At 40.8% G+C, this 26,976-nt stretch overlaps 1 protein-coding gene across 14 annotated transcripts in view; it reads right to left on the bottom strand.

Annotated features, from left to right (window-relative positions):
• Window positions 1-26,976, bottom strand: part of EYA4 (EYA transcriptional coactivator and phosphatase 4) — a 318,259-nt gene that overhangs the window by 262,988 nt on the left and 28,295 nt on the right. For 12 of the 14 annotated variants that reach the window (XM_058735320.1, XM_058735326.1, XM_058735319.1 and 9 more), the window contains exons 1-2: window positions 17,035-17,140; window positions 16,705-16,833 (exon numbers count right to left, since the gene is read on the bottom strand). The exons of 1 other annotated variant lie outside the window; for it this stretch is intronic. The gene's annotated coding sequence lies outside the window, so the exon portion shown is untranslated. Of the gene's footprint in view, window positions 1-16,002; window positions 16,102-16,704; window positions 16,834-17,034; window positions 17,141-26,976 lie in introns of those variants that run through there. One more of the 14 variants, XM_058735322.1, reaches the window with a different exon arrangement.

Genomic DNA, 26,976 nt, shown 5'->3' with positions numbered 1-26,976 from the left:
AAAAAGAAAAAAGAAAAGAAAGGGAAACAAAGAAAAAAGAAAAGGGTGAAGAAAGCTTGGGAAAATACTGGTTAAACTAGGAAGAAAAAGATCACAATAAATAAGAATTAAAAATGTGAGATTTGAAACTCGAGAAAATGACAGGGAAGCAGGATAATCTCCCCTCTCCTGATCAAACCAAATATAAGAGATTGTAGAGATGTGGACACTGGTCCTTTCCGTACACCTGATGGGTAATATGGTTTCTTCTGGCCACCACTCTGCTCCAGGACTAACTAGGGCTTCAGCCAAGTTCTTGTTCAAGCCCTTGAACAGAATGTATTAGCTCCTAAAGAAGCTTCAGGCGTTCCTCACAGATATTACTGTGGCCCACCCCTGAACAATCCAACCTATTGTTGAATGCCTTAATTTCTCTTTCATGGTCATGAAAAAAAAATACAAGTTTCTTCAAAGAAAATATCAAAGATAGATAAATTCAAATATTATTCACACTCCCTACATCAAGATTGTATCTTGCAAAAACACTGATTCCTATGTAATGTATAAACTAAATGAATGAATGAACCAGCAAGGGAATGAGGAAACACTCCTCAGGCACATGTCAGGAAATAGACAACTTTCATCTCATGAAATTGTAGAGTGAATCAGGCAAACAGAATTGTAGATTTCTATGTCTACCATGACTCAATGTATAGCTTTGGGAAAATCTTGTAATTTCTCCATACTTCAGTTTCTCACCCTATAAAAGGAGTATATTGCTTGAAATTTAATTCCCTCACTGCAGTGAAGGTTTTGATTCAACATTTATAAAACGTTTTTTAGCTTCCCTGATTAATAGGCAAAATACTGTGGTAGTTCCATAATACGCTTTCCAAAAAGTATAAAGGTAACTAGTCAAATCTAATGTAAAATGATACTTGAGAAAGAAATACCAGTCATATTTATTACTTCTCCATTCCGTTTGCTAGGTAATAAAAATTACTTCCAACAGAAAAAGTATCAAATTAATATTTAAGCCAGTTGAAGTGTTATCATCATAGGTTTACCTCTGTTGGGGGGGATGGGGAGTTGTTTTGTTTTTCCAGGCTGCCCCACATGTTTATATGGTACAGTCAGGAATGTTGGGCATGGTTTTGAAGGCCTCTAGCGTATTCGCTGGTTTCTGGCATTCTAATGCACTCTACTCTTATAACCATAAAAGTACTCTTGAGTGCTTCTGGAAATATATAACAAATCCTTAATCAATTTAAGAGTGTTTTAACTGCATACATGAAATTTCTTGGGAGGAAAATGTTAGCTATTCTACACACATATAGTACTTAAGTTAGCAAGAGAGTTCCTTCTCAAAGGCACAAAGCAGTTTCCCTGTAGTAATATAATTTTCAGTTTTATGTGCATAAGTCCTATTGAGTCCCTTGGAATAACAGGAAATTCTGCAGGAAAAAAAACCCACAAAAATTGATAGCCATATTTATCCACTGCTAGAGGAATAGGTTAGCTATTTTGAGTTGGATTACTCTTTTAAGATAATAGATAACTCTTAAAGGTTAACCAGAACTTGTAAGAACTGACTATTCTGGAAACAGAATTTTCTACATAGGAGATTCGAACAATGAAGTCAACTGATTAATATACTTCATCTTAAACTTCATGTATCACATTGCGGTAGTCAGGCCTTGAGTAGCAATTTTCTGGATTTTGAGACATTAAATTTAATTTTCACATTAAACAGATTATAACATTTCACAGATTTACAAATTAGTACATTGATATGACAGTTAATATTTTGGCATATAGTATTATTTATCAACATACATTCAGGATGGAGTAATCTCACTTATAATAATACATGTCTATCCTTTTCAAATACATGTTAAAAAGCTACAGCAATATATGCGAGGTGCTTAGAATGTGCCCCTGGCACATAGTTGGCTCTTAACAGAATAATGATACGTAATTCCTCATAAATTCTCATCAACAACATATGAGTTAGAGCCACTTCTCCTAATAATTCTTATTAATGTTTTATGGTACTGAGGAAAACCAGGTCACGAATAGGACATATATGGATTTTTCTTCCTACCAATTAGTTAAAGAACTATGAATAAACACAATAATTACTCACATAATTACTCATTTAACAATTCTTAAATGAGATATTAACTGTATATAACATAGATTTGTTATATATGGGGTTAATAGAACGATTTGCTCTTATCACTAAACACTTCCAATTAGTGTTTGAGTCTCAAGGAATTTACTACTATTAGCTTTCCTATGAATTAGAGCACAAATTATTACAGTGTTAAATTGAGCATAACATTTTGCCCATCTCTTTTATGAGGAAGATGTAAGCATCATCATAGGGATGCAAGGTGTTATAACTTCTTGGAAAAATCTTTCGGGACCATCTATGCAATATACTCATATTCTTTTGCCTATTAATCCTGCATGTAGAGTTTTACCTCCAGGAATTTGGGGGAGATATACAGAGAATTATATAAAAATCGTCACTGCAACACTATTCATAATAAGAAAAAACTGCAGGCAACCTAAGTATACACCAAGAAGGGAACAGTTACATTGTAAAACATACGCATAAATTAAATAGGAGTACCCAGAATTATACGTACTCACGTGGGAAAGCATTCAAGATACACAATACCAAAATAAAAACAAACGTAAAATAAAAATAAGTTACAACCTCATATAGTTCTTACATTTACATATGTACAGGAAAAAAAAAGTCTGGAAAAAAAAGTCTGAAAGGAAGTGCACTAGAATAAAACGATTTACCCTGAATTGTGGAATCTAGAGGAAATGAATAAAGTGAAGGACATCCACTTTTTGCTTTAAATACATCTTTGTTTTTTAACTTTTTATTACAGTAAAACATACACAAGTACACAATCAAAAGTAAACAACTGATACACATTTATTAAATAAGCACCCTGTGTCATCAGCAATCGGACCAAGATAAAGGCCACTACCAGCATTCCAGAAGGCTCTCTCCTTCCTTCTTCCAGTCATTCCCCTCAAAAATAATTTCTATCATCTCTGTTTTAATGTGCTACCCAACGTATGAATTACTTTTCTTAAAAAAAAATTGATTAAAAAAAAAATCTTGCTTCAGCAGCACGAAGGTCCCCTTTTTGAATATTAAATACACTCAGCAGGTTATTCAAAGAAATCAATTCAAAATATGTTCTGAGCATTTTCCGTGTCTTTTCCTGTATGAACTGGGTTATTCCTTGCAACTCCACGAGGCAAGAGGCAAGTACTATTATTACTCCCCGTGTCCACATCCTGGAGCTATGGCCTACGGCAGCTCAGTAAGTAACTTCCCCAAGGTTGCACGGCTGAGGAATGGCGGCAGGGCCTGGACACAGACAGACTGTGGTCTGATTCCAGTATCTGCAACTCCTTGTCAGACATGCCCAAAGGAAAAATAAAGGCAACAATTCAGAGAGCTGGAAGCACTGGGGTGTCTCCAGGAGGAGGTCCTCTTTTTAGCTTCTTTCTGAAGACACCACTTAACGTCCCTAATCCATTCCCCCGCTGCAAAACGGAGAGGTAAGCTAAATTCCTCTTCTGATCTGATTCTCTGATAAACAATGTGACTTACTAAACTATCCAGCAAATATGCTTCCTCATGATGTAGTGCAATCACATACTGCACTCAGAAGTGACTCATACAAGGAAATAAAACCACAATTTTTGAAACTATTGGAAACAATCATTTTAATTTAATGTTATTTTTGGACACGGGAGGGGTTTTTTTTCCCCCTAAATAAGCAAGTTGGTGGTTTTGAAGGGTCTTGCTCATCTTTTTGTGGAAAATGCCTAAAAACAAACCACTAGAAACTAAACAAAAAATTTTCCTTCCTCAATTGTGCCTGAAAAAAGACCTAATTTCTCTCACCAAAAGGCCACACATACTTTAAGACACATCTGGGATTTCTGGTCCCCATATTTTGAAACATTGACATAAACAAATACAGAACATGCTTCCTCTCAGATGAAGTCCATAATTCTGAGGGTTAAAAATTCTTCAAAATAACATGCAGTGCATCTCTGCAGAAAGCAACCAGAGAGGCCGAAGTTTGTTTTCGGAGGAAAACAGAAATACAAAGACTATTAAACCTCGACTGGAATCTGTCTTTTTAACTTTAGTTTATTCAAAACACCAGTTCATGCTGGATAGATCTTTTCTTCTTCTAGAAAATAATAATATCTTAGTACAAATGAAATATCAAATAAGTTACCATAAAAAACAACCACCACCAATAAATGTGTTTCTTTGACCATGAGAAAAGGAAAATCAGTTTCTAAATGGTGAACAGGATTTTCTTTGTAGCCGTCTGGCTTTGGCTGTATGTCCTGTGAAGACATGCATGGAATAGTGCAGTTAGTGCATTTCCATGAATATGCCCAGGTCCTGGCACTACAGTGGGGGAAAGATATGATCTCTATCCTCAGTGAGTTCAGGATCTCTCTAGAAGAACGATTCACATATAATCAGCCACAGCACAATGTGTTTCGATATTAACAGCCCCAAAAAGGTGCTATGGTATTACAGAGAGAAAAGAATGAATTCTGCCTGAGCCTTAGGGATGGCTTCCCAGAGGAGGTGACATGTGAGCTAAGCCTTGAAAAGTTAGTAGATTTTTTTGTACAGGTAGGCAGCAAAAAAGTAAGATGTGAGAAGGTTGAGATAGCTGGGGCAGTGGAAGACAATGGGGGGAGAGAATACCCCGGGGAGACAAAAAGGAAGTGCCTAATTGTACTTAGTAACACAGAGCATTCATAAAAATATGTAAGTCTTACATTAGGACCCATTATACAAAGAATCAACCTGAGAAGGTAGATATGTGACCTGAAATTCTTGGAGGGGGGGGCGGTTCCCTAATTTATGAGCCCAGGAAGTGTTCCTTCGAAAAAACCAAACCTCTGGTTTGTTGGCTGTTCTCCAATGAACAGGCTTCTTATTCAACATCAGGTATAAAGCACCTGGATGGAGTTGAGTGTTGCTACGCCTTCTTTGGACTTCTTGTCAAGACAGGGAGCAGAACTCTCCTCCACCATCTGAAAACTGAAAACTCGGGGCGCCTGGGTGGCTCAGTCGGTTAAGCGGCCGACTTTGGCTCAGGTCATGATCTTGCGGTCGATGAGTTCGAGCCCCGCGTCAGGCTCTGTGCTGACAGCTCAGAGCCTGGGGCCGTTTCAGATTCTGTGTCTCCCTCTCTCTGACCCTCCCCCGTTCATGCTCTGTCTCTCTCTGTCTCAAAAATAAATAAACGTTAAAAAAAAATTAAAAAAAAAAAGAAAACTGAAAACTCATAATTTAAGCCCCTGACAACCCCCCCAACTCCCATGGAATGACCCCCATCTGTCATTGGGTGGCCCAGAATCCAATTCATCTTTCTGCTAACAAGTGGCTGAGCAAGGTTCTTCTCCTCTTAGAAAACAGAAAGACATTTTGGTCACATTCAGTATGCTATATGCATAGCCACTTTCCCCTGTTAAAAGTACATTTCAAAACTTAAAGCATAAATCAAGGAGAGGTATGAGAGAGACAGAGAGACAGAGTACGTTTTCAGGTTCTTCCGCCCTGCCCGCTTGAGCCTCAATTAGTAAATGACGTGAAATCCCTAGGTCAGTTTGACTGCTTTCAGGTAACATGATTACCTGTCTAATATAATTAAAGTAAAACCACTAAATTAGATAATACATATGTGTAGAATTTCAAGTATCTTTGCAATTACTAATGAGATGACAAGAATTATATACTGTTTAGACCTCATAGGAATATGAGTCAAATTATATTTCTATAACTATTTCATACTTCAAAATACCTTTCACATTCAATCCAAAACTCATGTAGGTAGTTTTCCTCTCTCACTTTACATTAGCATTATGTTCCTTTTTGTTCGTTTAAGTGATCTTCAAACATCTTTCATATAGGCTAAACTAGGCAGAGGACAGAGGTGGTACTCAGACCACAGTCACATTTACTTACATCAACTACACAGGAGTTCACAGATAAAATGTTTGTCAAAATTAAACCTACAGAATTAGAACTAAGTCTGGATTTGGTGATTCATCACAGGAGTGCTTAATGCAATATTTTCATTTTCACTTTCTTTGGACTGGACTAATGTTATTGAATTCAAGATCCTGAAATTGTGGTACAAACTGAAAGCTAAGACATATTTCATTTGAAAATTTCTCATCGGAAATGAACAAATAATTGTATTAAGTATTTTAATCTTAGGCAGTTTTGATTATAGGAAACTTTATTTTTTCTGGCACTACAGTAAATACAAGTTTCTTGTGACTGAGTTATTCATCTGTGGGAAAAAAATAGGTAATTGTCATTATTTAAAGTGAATCAACAGTATCTACTAATAAGCAACAGTAAAAAAAAAATAGACGTAAAGGTGAGTCACAGAAATATCTACTTCCTATATACTTCCCTGGGTATTCTGCTCTCCCTACTCATATATTATTCCCAGAAAAAATAAATATGCTAAAAGTAGTCAATCCGTACAAAGCCTGAGGCACCTGCTGGCTTAGCTGGTTGAGCATCCGACTTTTGATTTCGGCTCAGGTCGTGACCTCAAGGTCGTGGGATCGAGCCCTGCGTCAGCATAGAGCTGTCAGCGCAGAGCCCGACGTGGGGCTCGAACCCATGAACCGTGAGATCATGACGTGAGCCGAAGTCGGATGCTTAACCCATTGAGCGCCTCAATAGATAAATATTTTTAAAAGTCTGTGTAAAGCCTATCTGTAAATCCCATCTGTGTACAGCTTATCCATCAACACAACCAATGATTTTGTATTTAAAGTTGGGCGGAAGGTATGAAGAGTCTTGACACTTGACCGAAAATAGAACGATCTGCTCATGCGGATGCCTGGGAGTCTCTTGACCAAATCAAGTGATCTTAAGATCTACTCTGGTCATGGGTTCTCAAATGGGGACAATCGGCTTCCGGAGGATGCCTGGCAATGTCTGGAGAGATGCTGCCATTACTCCAAGGAAGGTGCTGCTGGCATCTAGTGGATAGAGACTAGGAATGCTACTCAACACCCTATAATGCATCAGCCAGCCATATACACACGCCAACAATCATCAACCCCAAATGCCAATAAGAGCTTGAGAACACCTGAGACTAATGTCACACTATGTGTCAACTACTGAGAAACACTGGGCTGCATATGCTAAGGGATTCAAGTACAACATCCATGTGAGTACATTTTTCTTAGGACAGATGCATCTGGAAGTTCCAGGTAAGCAATAAAAACAGAACCTCGACTAACAATTATCTTAACTTCCCTTCCTCCCTCAGCCCCACTCTGCTATACACTCATCACATCTGAATCCAAGGACTGAGTGATAAATTCTGAAACAGAGTGCTTATAACCCCCTATTGTCTCTGCAGAGATAAGAGTCATAGCATTACTGGGGGCGCCTGGGTGGCTCAGTCGGTTAAGCATCTGACTCTTGATTTTGGCTCAGGTCATGATCTCACGTTTTGTGGGTTCAAGCCCCACACTGACAGTGAGGAGCCTGCTTGGGATTCTCCCTCTGCCTCCCTCTCTTTCTGCTCCCCCCACTCAAAAGTAAATAAATAAACAAACATTTTTAAAAAATTAATTGTTTAGGGAAGTTGGAGAGCCCCATAAATCAAAGTCTTAAAAAAATCTAGAATACTGCATGTGGAAGCACTGGTGAAAAGAAATTCTGTGCAACATAAATGGCCAAAGCCCAGTTTGGGGCCCCTCTAATGTCTTCTCTCAGGGATCCAAATACAGTCTCAGCTTTGCCAAGATCACCCAAGAATGCCAAATTTGCATTTGGACCACTGGAGACTCAAATTATAGTCCCCAGTCTATGACCCCCAAAATGACTTCCAGCTCTAAAACTCTGTGAACATTTTGGGTGACCTGATGAAGAGTAACAATCATAATCATAGAAGCTAATACTCTTATCAGACACCATTCTAAATACTTCACATACACTTACTCACTGAATTGTCATCAGAACCTCACAGAGTATGTTCTATTCCACAGGAGACAACTGAAGCAAAACCAGTTTAAGTCACATGCTTTTCATTCCAGAGTCTTTAGTGTCAAAGCTGGGGTTTGAACCCAAGCAGCCTGCCTCCATATTCTTTGTACTTAATCATTATGCTATAAGAAGAATCAGCTCCCTCGGATTTCAAGTGCAATGAAATACTCGTATCTTCAAAGACCTTTAGGATCCTTGGCTGACCCACTGGACCACTGACTTCTCAAGAGTCATGAGGGAAATAAATGCATTTCTACACTCATACACACATCCTATAAGCTGGGCCTAGATTCAGAGTCGTAATTCTACTGGGCTAATACAAAAAAATCCCTGAGGTTGTTCTTAAGGCTGTCCTGCGTCTCATGGTCACAGCTACCCCGCTCATGGGGCCCCCCAATCTCATGACAGAGGATGTCCGGTCTCACCATCACTGCTCTCATCCCCGTTTTCCTTACGCATTTCACTCCACAGAAATTCACTCCACAGTGACCCCTGCTCACTGGAAATACGGAGATGAAAAATGCCGGTAAGTGCATCAGTAAACACACAGGTGTAGAGCAGGATCTGAATTCATGAACTCTATTACATGTCAATGTGGCAGGTGCTGGGTTGAAGGTAGAAGCTGGGTGCTTTGACAGCAAAAAGGAAAGAAACATCCAACTCAGCCTCTGGAGGACAGATGAACTTACCAGAAGAGGTAACATTCGATGTCTGCAGTCTTGGAAAAGAAGTAAAAAAGCAAGTTTCAGGGGCAGAAGAGCTGTCTTCCGGGTAGAAAGAATCACATGCACAAAGCAATGAAGTGGCAATGATGCGGGGGTATTTCTTTCAGAACTGCAGTTCTCTCTACCGCTAGAGATTCCTGTGACCAGCTGGTGATGGAGGAGAAAGGCAACCTGAGAAATAAGGTTCTCGGCACAAAAGGCCTTGTACTCCCTAAGAATTTGGGAATTGTCCTAGAGGCAACAGAGAATTTTTCTGAAGCATGTTGAAGTGCAAGAGGTACCTGCTAAAAATTGTCAACAAATGTGACTGAACATCTTATAGATAGGGAGGAGAGTCTTGGAGACAGGTCCAGCATCATCCACGATGGTCCCCCAGGACCAAACTAAAGACAATATGACTAAGTGTATATAGGACACGTGTCCACCCAAAAAGCTAATATGATCATCTGAGAATTAAACCTGAGACCTCGGTTATCACGGTTAACTCACTTATTACCGTTAACCATTCCTTGTGAATGGTATATGCCAAGAAAAAGTAAAACGTACTAAAAGAGACTAAAAGCCCCAACGTCTCCAAAATTAATACACGGTAGGGAAAAACCTATTCATTTCACTCTAATTTTTACATGTCTTGAGCAACACTGAAAATGAAAAAGCGCTTAAAAATCATGTATGGGTACCCATAATTTGTTAGGTATCTTCACCAATGAAGACTTTAAAATCCAAAGGCAATAATTAAGGAGAGAAAACGGACCTAAATTACAATTCTTCTTGGGTCAACTAAGAAAAACAAAGCAGCAACATCATCTGAACACCTAAAGATTCGTGTGAACAAATTTAGTAGTATTGCTGTTCTTGACAGAAATTTTTGAAGTTTGCATTCCTAAAATACCTACTAGAAGCAAAGTTTGAGATTACAGAAAATCTGCAAAAGGGAATCTGAACATGACTCACCCACCTGTGATTAAATCTGGCTAGAATTACTTGAGTCATACTCATACATGAATATACATTTGCATTAAAATATAAACTTTTAAGTGAAAAGCATTACCTAATTCAGAGACCTGCTGACTTCCCCAAGTTACCATCACTTTCAACACACTAGGCACATCAGGTTAGAAGTATTCAATCTCTTAGTGAGAACATTTAGTTCTTTTCAAATCCTTTAACATTGGGGAGTTCAGAGTCAGAGGTGAACTGTAACGAATAGATCACTCTGTAGGGTACGCACAGAGGTCTGTGAATTGTGTATGTGACCTTTCAGAGAATAAGCTCTCCCAGTATGTGGTACACCTACCTGATTAAGTATAGAATTTCAAATCGAATGCTGTTGCTTTTGTGAGTAGAATTAAACTTAATGGCATATGAATGTAAACTTTTATGATTTAATTGTAGCCTTCACTACAAAATGTCCCTTTCATTTTAGGAAGAAAAGAGGAAAGAATCACAGAAATGGCAGCAATAATTTACGTGAAAATCTAAGGGCATGTCAATTTCTGCCACTGCTGATGTTTCTTCAGAAAGTCATTAAAGGAAAAAAGATACTCTAATATAGCAAACATTTGCATGTAAAAATTCAGTGTGCCTCATTCAGACCTCAACCTTCGTGTGGGAAACATACCGGCTACTTTTATTTTCCAAGTGCTAAACTGAAATAAAGTGGCAGATTGGTTAAGAAGAACATTCCAAGTAATACTAGGATGGGCAGGCATGCCTTTGCCCACATATTACACTGGAGATACTTTGTGGTATTTGAGAGTTGTTTTTGTTTTGTTTTTTAGTGGATGACATTTCAACATGTTATACAGCAGGTACTCTGAATGGGCCCCTTTCTCAGAGGACCTTTTTTCAGAGATCTTCACACACTCAAAGACCCTCAGAGAGACTGGGAGCGGGCAATGGTTGCAGGGCAGTGTTGGTGAGTGATTCACGGGCCACCCATGTTCTGCTTCATTCAGGGCAGTGAATATTCCTCCTGTGGGCAGAGTGTCAGTTTTCACTTTAATAAAAGGGTCTGTGGCTAAATAAATAAATAAATAAATGAAAACCACTGTGTCAGTGAAACAATAAAGTTATAAAACAGATTATCAACAGCAAAGCAAGTGTTCACCTAGAGAAAACCTTAAAAATATAGTCTGATATGATATCCATGCAAACTGAAAGTGTTTCCAAAATATGAGTGACCCATTACAATTTAAACTTGCCTCTAGAAATTCATCAAGCAGCCTTTATTAGTTGGTTCAAGATAAATGTGTAGATTTGAGATTCACAACCAGCATTCAGACTTAAAACAACAGCAACATCATAACAACAACAACAAAACCAATAACATCTAACAAAATCAACAACATCTAACCAATGGATAAGGCTTGAAAAGCAAAGGAAAAGTTGGTACGTAAGTTAAATATTAAAAAGACCTGCTCATAAGTTCCTGACATTTGGGAAGCATTGTAGGGTAATAGTTTCTCCAAATTCAGTCATTTGCCACCAACCTCCATGATTTGGGCTATTTTAGCCGAGCGCTCACTCACTGTTACTTCATCCGTTTCTTTAAATAGGTGCTTTCTAAAATTTAACTTGTTTTACATCAATACTTTTTCTGTCCTTTTCTTCAACAATATGATCTGTGAAATTATAGGTTCAATATGTCACTTTACATATTTTTCTAATACCCTTAAAGAAATACATAATTAATAATACAAAAAATAAAACGTCTGTTCGGAAAGCACCAAAAATGAACTCATATATGACTGTTGGGAGCGACTGCCTGATGCAGCCCTTGAGAATCAGACCTCTGAGGTCTGACTGCAGAGTTGGGACCCTGGCTCCACTCCATTGCATGACTGGGTCTTAGTTTCCTCACCTGTAAAATGGGAATAATAAAAGTACCTAATTTATGGTAGAGTTGAAAAGATAAAATTGGTTATTCCACACTTTAAAGTAAAGCCTCAGTAAATGTCAGCTATGATGCTGTGATGAGAATAACGACAGACATTGACAATGGGAATGATTTACAGGGAAAGGAAAATGACAACTTTACAAAAACGAACCTGACAATTTCTATTTTCAGATGTATTTTAAGATATTGAACATGCCTAAGAAAATATACTGTAGGTGTGAAATCTCGAGATGGCTATTCAATAGTAGTTTAATGCAACTTTGCGTTGAAAGTATTCCAATGTGATCACAGCAATCAAACTCTGCCTCAAATTTTCACTCTAAAAATATCTACCCGTGAAAAAAAAATATTTAAAAAATCCTAACACGATAATATCAGTCTTTCTCCCATAGCTCAAAGGTGCATTAAAATAAATGTACTTATTGTACATAAATAAAAGCTTCAAAAATGAGTATGTTGTATTAAAATGTTTCATAGAGAGAAAAAAAAATTAGAATTCCTGACGTTTTAATATGGTGTTATTCATCAGCCATGGACTGAAATCTCAGGGTGAGAAAAGGGCCAGGCCAATGTTGAACGGTTTCAAATATCAAACTATACTATTATGTCAGTGACCTAAGATCAATTAGCACCTCTCAATGACAGAAAAGGTTACAGTGAGATCCAGAGGTGCACTCTCTGAAACTATTTTAAACTACCATAAAAATGTGGTTTTGATAACTCAAAATGGTTCCTATTTTTAAATTAATGCATTTCATCTCTTTTTCTGGAAGACAGAAAAGGAGTTAGGGCAGTAAGGGTAGTGGTATTCACTTTCAGTCCTCTCTACTAGCAGAAACATAGCTGGATACATGGTAAGAATCACAAACTTCAAGAGTAAAATGGCGTATCACCAAGGCATATACTAACGTGAACTGCCAGGAGTAATATTAGGTGACAGTAATGTTTACAAAGTCTTCAAACCTCTTAAAAGCAATCAAAATTGCTTGCACTGCCTTTGAATATGTGTTTCTTGTTTATTTTCTTCCACTCAAGTTCAAAATAAATGATGCCAAGTTTTGCTCCATGTACAATTCAATGAATATTCAGGGCTCCCCGTGTTAAAATGCATCTAACTGGATGCAATATTACACACACTGCAATTAAATACACCACTGCATCTCATCCATCTCTAGAACAAATGCCTTAAAGATCAAGTCATTTCTTAGTTCACCAGGAAACATTCATGAGAGAAGCAGGTACATTGCAACTGTCTCGTCCATCCCGTCCCGTGTTGATTTCATGCACCTAGTAACCATTGTAATAAAATCCCCCAACTGTATTTCTGAATACAATTAGTTTAAGACACTTTATAGGAAGACACATTATAAGAGTTTAGACTATGTAAAAATAATACCCATTTAAAAACAACTGTCATGGCTACATTCTCACCGGAAAAAGAAGGTCTTTGATAAAGGTTTGTTCAGTTTTTCAATGAGAAGATTCAAAACATCTTCTACTTCTGATACCACGCTTTTCTGTTTGTTTCTTAAATGAGGGATCTGAAATATTTACAACCAGACAGTACCTAATTTTAGGTTTTAAGTGCTTTAACAGCTCCATGAAATATGATCAGCAGCTGCAATACAGAACTATGGTGAATAAACTCCTTATAAAGAGGGCCTGTTTTTACTGAATGTTCAGTGTTCCTGCATTTACCTAATAGGGGGAAAAAAAAGATAATGAAAAAACATAATAAATACCTGCACTCTTATTACTTAACATTTCACTAAGTCTTGAAAAGGATTATCTCCCCTCTTCTTGAATTCTCTATTAAAATGGAAGGTTTCACTGGGTGAAATAAGTTAACCTCATTATTTGAAAGTTAGAATTGGAACTTTCCGACATCCTAACTCTTCATAACAATCGCTATGGATCTTCTACTGTTCTGCTTTTCTAAAGATTCTGGATAATTTCATTTCAGTGCATAAATTTTTTTAAATGAAATACCAAGCCACATAAATATATTTTTAGACATGGCATCAGTCATTTAGAACTTGCAACAGAGATTGAAAACATGAAACTGGACACTCTATTTCCCGTGGGTATGTAAAATTTATTTACACCCCAAATCACAACATAAATAAAAAGGAAACTCTTAGAAATGGATAACTTGATTTCTTTTTAATTCAAAGAGGTTTCTTAAAAGAAAAAATGACAAACTACTCATCTGCCAAACTCCCTTCAAGAAAGAAACTTTTATGCAAAGACAAGTTTTTCCACGAGCTTCTACAAATCCTCTAGAATGCAGCATCTATATTTTCTAATAAGAATAATGATTGCTCCTGAACCAATTTCTTCTTATACAAATCTTATGTTTTATTTCTTTAATTTTTAAAAATTTGAACACAGTATTTAAATACTAGCTATAAACATTTACTTAAAGCTTTCCATTTTGTAAGAGAAATTAAGTATCTAATAGCCACTGAAATAATTCCTAATAAAAAACATAATCAAGTCAATCTTCTTACTTGTTATAATTGTGAAACAACCTCTAATTATAAATACATTAAAATGTATAAATACATTAAAATACTATTTTCAGGTAACTGACAAAGAAAAACAGGCTTTTCAAAACTACACTGATTTTAGACCTTCACTTGTTCTGAAAGACAAGGATATGTCCCTACCAATCAGAAAAAAAAAAAAAAAAGGAGTTTCCAAATAATCTAATTATGTTACTTTCAAAGCTGTAACTGTCAAAAGTTTTAACTTTCTTTCTTGAACAGTCATTTCTAAAAATTGGTTTAGTTCTGAATGGCTTACAACTTTTAATCGGGTGGAACAAACTATTTTTATGGTTTATAACGACAATAAAAATGGATGCGGTTATATCTGCCTTTGGTATTGTTGCCATAAAAATCAGATTCTGGCAGTCGAGCTCCACACAAAACAGTTTGTCTCTTGTTACTACTGCTACTTATTTCTTGGGATAATGTTATTTTAAAACACACACACACAATTGCCTTTTGAGCGCAGTCCCCCAAAACGCACCCACCATACCACGTATCAAATATTTTGTTTTAGGATTCTCTCCCCACCCCCTTTCCTGGTTTTTGGTTCTTCAGCTACAAGCTGGCCACAAACATTATAAGAGAAAAAAGAAAAAAAAAAAAGGCAACGTTTCTGTTTAAAACCAAAGTTCTGGAAACGTTATCAAGTGCAATCCCTGTCCTGGGGGGAGGAGGGGGGGGTTAAAAATAAAAAACAAAAACAACCCAACAAACAAACAAAAACCATCTTCAACTCCTTGTCCTGCCAGTCACCTAAGTGTAAATGAAACTCCAGAAGCTGCTAAAGGTGAGCCCGCGGTTGTTAAAAGCTCCTAAGACTCCCACCTAAGTCCCGAAGGAGCCCGCACAGAAACTGACAAATGCAGGAGGGTGCAAAAAGTGGCCGCTGAGAAGAGGAACAAAATGCCATATTCGAGAAGATATGTTTCGCGACATCAATTACGTTGATCCCAGGGTGCCAAGCCAAAAGGGGTAAGGGAGAAAGAAAACTGTTAAGTATGAGCTCTTAATGTGAAACCTAACCTGTTGGTTCTCTGAGGTATCAGATTTTGGAAGTGTCTGTAATGACAGCCAGGAAAGCAAATTAATGGCCAACGGCCCACTGGGTTTGAACACGAGACTCCTGTTACCTCCTCACAGATCAAGTACACAACACACAGACACGCACACGGAGATGCTCCACGTGGAACTGCTCTGAAACCAAAACACACGCCCCGTCGCTGTTCTGCACCCCTGGCAGGAAGGGCCCAGGGACCTGCGCCTCCCTCCTCGGGTCTCAGGTTAGGGATTCATGAATGACTGCACGCTCTGCAGTGCTGGGGAGAGAGGCGCGGGAAGCGAGGGGGCAGGGGACTGTCTCCAAACACTACCCTCCCCCCCCACACACACACACACACTCACCCCAAGGACGAACCCCGCGAGCCTTCAAGAGAAGGGGCGAGAGGGGTGATGGGGAGGAGAGACACTGCCACCCCAACCGGGGACTGCTCTCCGGCTTCGCCACAGCTCTGCCGTGGGACTCGGTCCGCAAACTTCCTTACAGCTCCAAGTTGCTCCCAATAATGCTAGCTTACAAAGAGAGAAACATCTTTAAAGTGCTACTAAACGAAAGTTCTGGCTGCTGGGTGGCGCAAAATAACACCAGCACACACGCGGTCTACTTCCGAATCCCGCTGAACCACACGCTAAAACAGAGAGCCGTTTCCAGGGCCACAACCACCCGGGACCCCAGCAAGCTCTGAAACGAGAGAAAACCTGCTCTCCGCAGCCAGGTCCCTTCGTTTGGAGAAGTTATAATCCCTCCATGGCATCCGCGTCCCGAGCCAATGAACGCGACTCCTCTGACAAGGCGCCTCTAATTTCACGGACCCTGGCAAGCTGCAGGAGACATTGGGTCCACGCCGCATAAAAACTATTAAAGTGGGATGGCCGCGGTTTAAAAGGCCCGTTCGTGCCTCGAGATCGGAGCACCAGCCGTGAACGTACATACGCATCCCGAATCGTGACAATGCCAGGAGCCCGGGCCCTCCACCGGACCGGGTCAGCATCCTTGCGTCAGGCTTATCTAGGGGGATCATCCCAGTAATAAATGGCACAGGAAGGATGTAGGGGAGACCCCGTGGCGCGCGCCTCGGCGAGCCGAGGGCGGGTACAGGTAGGGCGCGGCGCACCCCGTCCCGCCACCGCCCCGCAGCGGCCCCGCAGGCTCGGAGAAGACCCTCGGGGCAAGGGGCGTCCTCCCGGGCGGAAGGCACCACTGCAGCCCCGGCGGCCTGGGCCTCGGGCGTGCTGCACTCCGCCTCCGGACGCCCGCGGGAATCGGCGCCCACACGCCGCGCGTCCTCCGTCCCCGGCGCTTGGCGTCCCCGGCGGAGCCGCGCGCACTTCGCCGGAAAGAGTCCGCAGGCTCCCGCAAACCGGGACCCGCGGGAGGGGACGGGGAGAAGGGACACTCACCTCCCGCAGCCCGAACCGCCTCGGGATCCGAAGTTCAAGTGTCTGTCCCAGCCGCGGATCCGTGCGTCTGTATTTAGGTATTTACTCTCGTTCTTTCCAGTGTCGGAGTTTCCCCTTCGCGCTGTGCCTCTGGTGAAAACAGGACATCCCCTTCGGCCACCCACCCCCACCCCCCCACCCCCGCCAACAAATAGCGTACACTAGTGGGGGAGAAACGGGGCGGGGGGAGAAGCCGGCTCCGAGGGGGAGGAGGAAAGGAGAGGAGCCAAAACTCTGGACTGAGGCAGGGGAGGGGAAAAGTGGAAGAAAAGAAAAAGAGAGCGCGCGCACAGCCACCGCCGTCGCCACTGCCCAGCTTTTCCCAAAGCTCTTTGCCCCTCTGAACGGGAGCGACAACTTCACGTGGACAGGCTCGAAGTTTTGCGCGGAAGCCGGGAGCCGCGGAGCGTGCGCCGCGCGGCGGGCAGCCTTGCACTTGCGCGCGGGGTTGGGGGCGGGGGACGCCGCCGCCGCCGGCGCCCGCGGCCACTGGAGGCCGCCGGGGGCCCCGGGACCGGCGGCGCGCGGGGACCAACTTCTTTTTATTCGATCTCGGTGACTGTCTTTTGTCATCGTTCGCGGTCCCGCGTGGGGACCGCTCGGGACCCTTGGCGTCCCCGGCGGCGCCGCAGTAATCTCCGCGCCCTCCGCGCCGCCCCCACCCCGCCCCCACCGGCTTGGCGTCGGCCGCTGCCACCAGCGACTGAGGGGAGGGACCCGCGGCCGCACTCCCCTCCCCGGACGAGGGAACCGAACCGCTGTCTGCCCCCACCTGCTTCTGCGGGGCAGCCCACGAGTTGCCTCCTACTCTCCGCAGCTACCCAGTCCCCGGGTGTAGGCCACTTCGGGCCCCCGGCCGGATTCCTTTCTACTTACCCCAAGGGAGAAGACTGAAGGGACTTCTACTTGCAACCACGTAAAAGAAAAACCAACCTACGCCAATCGGAAGGGAGAAAATACCTTTTTCGGCGAACATGTATGCTAGGAAGGAGTAAGCAGTCTGGGGGGTAGGCTTTGCTGGGCAGGGCCTGGGCCCCTTCCAGCGCTGGGCACAGGTATAGGCATCCCTCCCAGACGCCCAAAGGTCAGACAGCGTCAGAGCTTCCCCAGGCACATTGCTGAAGTGACATTTCATGCCTAATCCTTCTGCGCATGCATTATGCACCCACATAGGATTTAATATTCTATGGGAAGGTGTGTGTATATCATAACCAGAGGCCTCGGCAAAGTAGACAATAAACAACACATAAATTTTGCAACCATTTAATCACCTCTCCCCGACACCTACCGTCTATATTTTAGGAGCATCTTCCTTAATTGTCACATCATTATAAGTATTTTCATTTATTGAGAATTTACTGTCAATGACTGTACTGGTCCCTTCTGGTAGGTAGGTAAGTTCATTTAATTTTCACAGTTCTAAGGCGGTTATTCCATGGTGGTTATTTAAGCCCCACTAAGAGATAAGGAAACCGAGGCCCAAAGAAACCTAAGTAACTTTCCCAAAGACAGCCCAGTGGACTCTAACCAGAAAGCGGATGATTCGACAAGCAGTTCCCCGCATTGCTTTAGATGTGGTGGGAGAGATTACGAGGTCACTAGTAGAATTTACCCCTATTCAAAGAAAATTTAATGCAGTTTAATGTTTTCTCAACTGAATTATTTTCTGCGAAAAGTTCGGAACAAGATTTCCCCTTTGTTTCCGCTTGGTCTTTTGCAACTGACAGCAAGACCGTCAGGTTCAAAAGCAAAAACCCATATCGAATTCTTGTAGTTACAACTTATTTTTTCATCAGTGGGGCATTACCCACAACTATGAGCCGGCAATGGAAAAAGTGAGGTTGTAAATTTAAACCGATACAGGCACTCATTGCCGCTCTCGCCACTCACTGGGTCTCGATCTTTCCTGCAGATTGATTTAGATTTGCCAGTCACCAGGTTCCCTTCTCTGCTTCCTGAAGTGGAAGGGGTTCTGGTGGTGGATTTGGTGCAAAGAGGATTTGGGGCATGGTCTAAAGCACATCCCGGCCTGTAGAGGACATCAGTTAATATGTACTTAAGTCAGAAATATCAATGGGAAGATGTTAATTACCTTTACAGATCTTATCTTCCCCCATTTTACAGGTAAGAAAACAAAGAGGACAGAATTTGTAGCAGCTTCCTAGTAAATGGCAGACCGGAAATTCAAACCAGCCTCTGTGTAACCCAAGGACCACTGTCAGCCACTGCGATGCAATATTATTATTAACCGAGTAGTCAGAAGAATAGTAAATATTTTAGTGTAGTGTATATGTTTCATGTCTATACCAAATATCATGTGGAAGGTAAATGCAGTGCTGAATTGAATACGCTCCTCATAAGACCACAAATTTATGAATTTTATTTTGGTATAAAATATTGTGTTAGTCCGACCTCTAAATAAAGGTGGGGAGATGCACAATTTGGATAAAATAAAATTTCACACAAATGTAATTTTATATTGTTCGTACAAATATAATTTTTAGCATTTTTTTTTTACTCCCTCTTAAAATCAAATTTTAGGCAAGACTGACCTTGCTTTCAATTTACTTTGCTCCCACATGATTTTTTTGTACATTTTCATAAGAATGTATTTACCGGAGTTATTTTTAAAAACCTAGAATTATATCACGATACTAGCATTCAGCTTATTACTGTCTTCCAGTCCATCTAGTCTTAAACGTACACATATTATATGGACACTAGTGATATAAAAAGTCGTATTTTAGTCCAAGTTTTAAATAAGAAATTGAGCATGGGAAACAAAGATTTTTAAGGCTGTATAGGTGAAACTTATCGGTTGTTTAAACAAGCATTATTTCCAGCATGTCTATTGAGTGTCACTTTTATAATTATTGCTTGATCACCTGTAATATTATTAACTTAATATTTTTCTTTAAACTATTTGTATTGTAAGTTTCTGTAACAAAGGAAACTTTTTATCATCATCATCATAAATGAGAAATCAATGTAATTTACCATGAATAGAAAATGACCTCGCAAATGAAATAAATTGAGAAATACTATTTTAAATAAATACGTTCCTCATTGTCCTTCAGGCTCCCCAAAACATATTTCAGGCCTTTCCTTTCCATTATGGTAAAGAAACGTTGAGTCTAAGATGCTTTTAGGCATTACTTTTAACATTCTGTTTTTATTCAATTATTGATTTCCTTGCCTAAAATATACTTGAAGTATCTGGAGTTGAGGTGTCTTTTTGAAATTGATTTACTTTTTATTGTTTTTCTTAGTATCTTACTTGTGGTAAAATTCAAACAGTTCATAAGCACACAATTAAAAAGCCAATTTACTCTCTGGAGAGGCTATCACAGTTGCTCATTACTCTCCCCTGCCCTCTGACTGGACTACACTCACACTTCGTTTTAGGCCTTAACCTCTGAGAAAGAAACGTTCCAACTGTTAACCTCGTGACATGGCAGCATCTATTGGCCCAGTCTGGTACTGCAGCAAAGTTCTACAAGGCCATGAAGGGGAGAGGAGAAAGCACAACAGTAAGAAGGGGCCAAAGAGCCTGAAAAGACAGTTGGGGAAATTCCAAAATCTTCTGGAAAATTTGGAAGTGATTCAGAAATACAGACCCTACATAATACGAATCAGGCCATCAGAATATCCATAAATATCCGACTTAATCTGACAAAGGACATTTGTTTGGGAACAAAAAATATTGTGACTTTATAGTGAACATTGGTGGCATGTAAGTTTCTCTTACTAACAGTTCCTTTAACCAATCCCCTCTCCCACGCCCCGCACCCCCGCACGCAGGGCGGGATGCTTCTATGGTTATCTACTACTATTTGTTTATTTGTCAAGGGTGCATAGTACTGTTTTGGCATTGGGTTTTATAGAAGACAAATTAAACAAACAAAGCCCTCTAGGAGCTCATAATCCAAAACATAATTTTTACTTTTATTTAATTTAAAAGCAACCTTAAGGGAAAACCATTCTATCACTTGAGTAAGAACAAACATTAGGCTAAGAAAAGTTAATAAGACACTGCATTCACCAAAAAAAAAAAAAAAAAAAAAAAAGAAGAAGAAGAAGCCAGAAGACTGGATGCTTATAGAAGCAATCCCAAAACTGATCTCTGGACTTACTCCAGTGGTGTACCTTTGAACTCCAGCTGGTAGTAGACACGATTCTTAAAAAACAAAGTTATTCAGTCGTTTCTCAGTAAATGCTAAGCAAACCCCTTGAGCTTGGGGAGAATGGCCTTTCAGAGGCCAGCATCATTATGAACTAGGTTTACCACTGTTTTACTCAACTAGCCTCCCAATGACAAACCACGGGAACAAAGGAGGATAAGACACAATTGCCCAGGAATCTAAAGTGCTATGCTGCTGGTTCACTAAAATCTGCAAACAAACACACATTCTGAGTAATTCTGTGCAAACAGATCAAGCTTAAAAAGGTTTCCACTGGTTGGTGAAAGTGAAGAAATCAGATCTGCAGGGGACCTGTTGGGTCATTCTCTTCTGCTGGGCTCTCTACTAAACTTCCTCATTCTTGGCAACGTCTCTAAAGAAAAGGAAATAAGTGCACACTCTCTGGGAGACAGCTTCATTATATTTACTTTTGAATTCTCTTCTTGAAAGTTTTTCTCAGGTTAAATCCTTTTAGTACCATATTATGCAGTTCTACTCTATCTTTCATGTTTACACCCAACCTTCAGCTGTTTATAAACAGATATCATGCCCACTTTTAGTCATCTGTGAGCCACGTTAAACAAACGTAAGGCCTTTTAATCTTGTTTCGGCTCAGTCTCTCCAACCCCTTCATCATTCTTATTGCTTGTCTCTGAACTATTTCCAGTTTCCTAGATGTTCATTTTTGTTAGACGTATCCCACATTGAACACACTCTTCCAGGTGTGGTCTCATTAGCATACTACAGTGAGCCCTTTCGTTTTGTTTTGTTTTGTTTTGTTTTTGTTCTTCTGTGGCCTTATGTTTTGGCTCCATTGCAAATCACCCCCAACTTATGCTACTTTCATATTCTAACAAACTTACATGTAACTTTTTTCTCTATTCTCACTTCAGAGTTTCTTCTGGCTTATTGTAATAGTCTTGATTTCTCAAGTACTTCAAATGCCCAGTTTTAAATGATCACGGTAGTCAATGCATGAACAATATCACTGTTGTCCTTTTTTATTTCATTGGCTTCTACCCACCTACATTTCAAACTAGGAGAGACCTAACTAATCTATTTTTTATACACCTCTTTATTATATATCCTTATGATGTTCATCGACATAAAGAATGTCCGCTAATTATAATTCCAAAGTGCCCAGGGGTGCTTGGGTGACTCAGTTGGCTAAGTGTCCAACTCTTAATTTTGGCTCAGGTCATGATCCCAGGGTCCTGGGATGGAGCCCTATTGACAGCTCAGAGCCTGCTTGGGATTCTCTCTCTCCGTCTCTCTTTCTGCCCCTCCCCACTCTCATGCACATGCGTGTGCCTTCACAAGGCATAAATACATAAATATTTTTAAAAAAATACATAAATACTTAAAAAATACACACACACACACACACACACACACACACACACGTAAAATTCCAAAGCGCCCAAATAATGGAGGGCAAATAAATCAATTTGACAATTTTAATGTAATTCATTTGGCATGGTTTGCTCCATTACCTATTTATCTTATAAAATCTCAGAGCTAGGAAGACTGCTAAATTGCAACTATCTATTTAGACTGAATATTTTTTAATGAAAGTGTTATAACTGAAAATTGTAAAGAAAATTTTCTCTTTTTAAAAAAATTGCTTATTTGAGAAAGGGAGAGAGAGAAACACCTTCAAGCAAGGAAGGGGCAGAGGGGCTCAAACTCACGATCTCTGAGATCATGACCTGAGCCCATGTTGGATGCTTAACCGACTGAGCCATCCAGGTACCCCATAACTGTAAAGAAAGTTTTCTTTTTTTTTTAAAGAATTTTTTTGATGTTCATTTATTTTTGGGAGAGAGACAGAGAGTGAGCAGGGGAGGGGCAGAGAGAGAGGAAGACCCAGAATCTGAAACAGGCTCCAGGATCTGAGCTGTCCACACAGAGTCTGATGCGAGGCTCCAACTCACAAGCCATGAGATCCATAGCGTGACCTGGGCCAAAGTCTGACGCTTAACCGACTGAGCCACCCAGGCGCCCCTAAAAAAACTTTCTAATGTCCATTCTTTTCACTGTGTTCTAGAACACAAACATTTAGAAACAATGTCTTTATACACTGTTTTCCAATTTCAGGTGTATATTCTCACCCCGTCCCCAACACACATTAAAATGACTTCCCTGTTCACCTGATTCTTTCATTCTGCCACCAACAGTCTCAAAATAAGTGGCCAACGCTCAGCACATCACTTCCCAACCTCGTTAAATCCTAGAAATCTAGCTTTTCTCTCTTTTCTTTGCAGAGACTGCTCTCTTTAAGATCATCAGTGGTCTCCTAATGGTCATTTCTTCTGCATCACCCTTGACTTCGGGGAAGCATTTGGTACTCTTGACAGCCTTCTGCTAATTTTCAGTAGCCTTCTCCTCTTTTGACTTCCATGATTCTGTGTTTATCCCCTGACTGTACTTCCCTAGTTGATACAGATTCTCTTAATCATGCTTAAAAATAGACCTAGACATAAGTTCTCTTTATTTATATTCTCTCTTTTACAGTTTCATTGACTTCTGTAATCCCTTCTTTCACCCTAAATGGGCAACTTTAGGTCATAAATCTTCTTCCTAAAAGTCTGGGCATCTCAAACTGAACATACTTGGAGCTGAACACATCACCCGCCCGCTCTGCCCCTCCCACCGACTCCTCTTCTTGACTTAATTTTGTCACTGGCACCACCTTCATAGAGGTCCAACACTTAGAGTTCATCCTTACTCTCTTTCTTACCTTCCAGGTACAGTAAGTCAACAGGACAAGTTTATTTTGCACCGGCAAAATATCTGTCCTTCCATTTCTTTCTCACTGCTGCCTCCCCAGGCCAGATTTTACACGTGCCTCTTCTGTCAGAATTGCCATCCTGCTCCCCTAGGCTCTCTTCCGCTAACCCATTAGACAGAGATGTGAGTTTTTCTTTCTCTAAAGTACAGTTCTTCTCTCAGTTAAAAAAACTACAGTAGGTTTCAAATGTCTACTTAATAAAGTGCAAACATCTTAACCCAGCAGTGAACTGCCCAGAGCAGATGTGGCAAACCAGAACTTTCCATCTTTCTCTCTCATGTGTAGTCCCTTGTATCTAGCAGGTGATCAATATTTACTTACATAAAAATTTTTTAAAGTTTATGTATGTTGAAAGAGAGAGAGAGCGAGAGAGAGCAGGGTTGGGGCCGAGAGAGAGACAGAATCTGAAGCAGGCTCTGCACCAGCCGCATGGGACCCGACACGGAGCTCGAACCTACGAACCGTGAGATCATGAGCCGAAACCAAGAGTCAGACGCTTAACTCACTGAGCCACCCAGGCGCCCCAGATAAATACTTACATAAATTAATTAATTACTTGAAATTCGGTACTTAAATGAAGGATGATCAAATACTTCAGTTGATCACCTCTGCTTGCAGTAGAGCAGAGAGTAGTCTGTATGATGGGAATCCTCCTGCCTGCTTAATTTGCTTTTGGGTAACACCAACTCATGTAGGATCCCCTTTGGGCAATTTGATACCCTGTAAGCCCAAAACAACTTCCCTCTTTTATATTCTTTGTACTGTTTCACATTAGCAGAGATGAAGTGTTCTGCCTGTGTCCTACAGTTCAGGATCTGTGACGAAGCATCCCAGCGTCATGACCGAACTTCCAAAGCACCTATGAGCTCAAAACAACAGAGAACGGGACACATGGCTCAGGAGGAGAGTTTGAGGACCACTCACCAAGACGAGAGGGAAGGCTGGGGTAGAAACAGGCAGGAGGAGAGGGATTCAGGATGACTTCCTTTTTTTTTCCCTCGATTAGTGTGCCATGTAGTGCTGGGGATCTAATAAGCACTCATTATTACACGGATTCAATGAACTTATTTGGTTGCAGACTCCCTGCTAACTTGATATTAACTGAAAGTGGACCATAGTTACCCCATCTGAAATAAAAGCATGAGCGCACATGCCTTTGTTTCGAGATGAAATGGGCTAGTACAAAGTGCAAAAAGCTCCGTGCTCTCTAAATTGCTATATACTCATGTCAGACGAAACCTTGGGGAGGTCTGTGTGCTGTTGCTCCTTAATCCTGCCTCATTTGGACAGTTGAGTGCTTAAAATCTGTAGCATTTTTCTCTTTAACCTTCAAAGAGACAGTCTAAATAATAACCATGGATCTTTTGCCCCCATTGAGCCAGCGAAGCAACTTCAATAAATAGAAATCCACAAACACTTCTAATTTTCCCCCAAATTGGCTCTATTGCCAAAAAAAAAATGGTTCGAAACAGCAAGGACCGATGCCACCGACAACATCAGTCCTGAGGACCTCAAGAGCCTGGTGGCGTTGCCTAGTTTTCATCCTGGGTTTCAGGATATCAAATTCCTAAACCCTTCTTTCACTGTCAAGTCCTTTCCTCAGTCCTCCTGTTCACAGACCTGTTCTTTGGTGAATGGCCCCACTGACAAGCTCCTCACTGAAACTTTCTTCTCTCGGCTTCCATGGGTCAGCGCTGGACTTGTTCACCTCCGGCCCCTCTGACTCTTCCTTTATCTTTCTTTGAATCCATTCTGGCCATTTAAATGTGGATGTCCCTTAGCATCTGCTCTTAGCATGCAAGCGTGCTTACTCAATGTAAGGAGGTACAGCGATGAGCCAGACATAGTCGCTGTCCTCAGAAAATTTCAGTCTAGAGCAAGAAATAGGGCAGTTAAAAATAGTTATTACATGAGAGAGAAAGTGTGAAGCTCCTTACGAGAAACATTGACAAGCCTGCTACTTTAGTTCAGAACAGAGAGAGAGAGAGAGTTTGCTTCCATCTGAGGGAAGAAAGGAGGTAGCATTTGGACCCTGGCCTTCAGACCAAGAAGTGTTTCTGCCTAGGAATATGTATAATTCTATACAAGAAAAACAGAAGCCATTGTCTGTCCCTTCCAGCCACCCCCAGAATAAGATACTCCTCTCCTCGTGTTCCTTTACCTATTAATGGCACCAATAACCCCCCAGCCACCTGGAGGCACAAATGACTCCTTTCATTCCTTAACCCTGTTCATCCAATCAGTTGCTGAATCCTAGAGGTCTCACTTCTGTGATAAGCTTCGCTTTATCCCTGCCCTCGTATTTTTTTTTTTTAATGCTAACTTAATCTCTGCCTCATTTACTCTCACATATCCTATTTAAGTAGCCATACAATTGGTTTTCCCATTTCTAATGCCTTTCCCCACTTCTATCAGATTACTCATTTTACAACACAGTTCTGTCCATGTCACTACTTTATTTTGGGGGGAAATAAACCTTTATGATCACCATCCCAGAGCTTTCACTCTCTCGTCCCATCCTGTCTTCCCAGCGCTATTTGCTTTGCTCTCGGCCCCTCAGCTACCCCCACCATAGGTGATCTTTGCTCTTTCTCACGAACTCCTCCATAGTCGTTTGTGAGGTACGGATGCTAGTCTACAAGTATGATGATTATAAGATTTTATTCACCTTCGGATCCTCTGAAGCGCTTAATGTAGAATCTTACACTGAGTAGTCACTACATAAAAAGGTGTTGAATAAATCAATGAGAATTCTTTAATAAATATACTGCATACATACTGTCTCAGTCTTCTCGTATTGCCTAGGACTCATGGAAATATACCTTTGTATTAGCGGGCATAACTATAATTAGAGAGAGAGACAGAGAGAGAGAAGAAATCCTAAAAGGGAGAATAGGCCAGTGGAAGGAGTAGGCTGTTGTTGAGAATTGGTTCATGGCATCACACACTGGTTTTCGTGTGTGTGGAGGCAAAGTCATAGTATCATCAGAATTACATGCTATTTATATCTTGAAGGCATTAAGAATTGTGTAACTAATCAAGTTTCTCTTTGTGGCTCCCTGCAAAAAAGTTTAAAGCCACATTTGGGACTCATCCCCAGCAAGGGTAGAGGTGACTAGCGTGTGTCTTTTTGTTTTAGTGTTGGCCTCTACAACATATAAGGCTCCGTCTTATCTTCTTTCTTACCTGCTTTTGTTTTTTAAATTATATTTTATCCGGGGCGCCTGGGTGGCGCAGTCGGTTAAGCGTCCGACTTCAGCC

The sequence above is a fragment of the Neofelis nebulosa genome, chromosome 6 (assembly GCF_028018385.1).
Source record: "Neofelis nebulosa isolate mNeoNeb1 chromosome 6, mNeoNeb1.pri, whole genome shotgun sequence".
NCBI lineage: Eukaryota > Metazoa > Chordata > Mammalia > Carnivora > Felidae > Neofelis > Neofelis nebulosa.
This window is presented reverse-complemented; position numbering and strand designations above follow the sequence as displayed.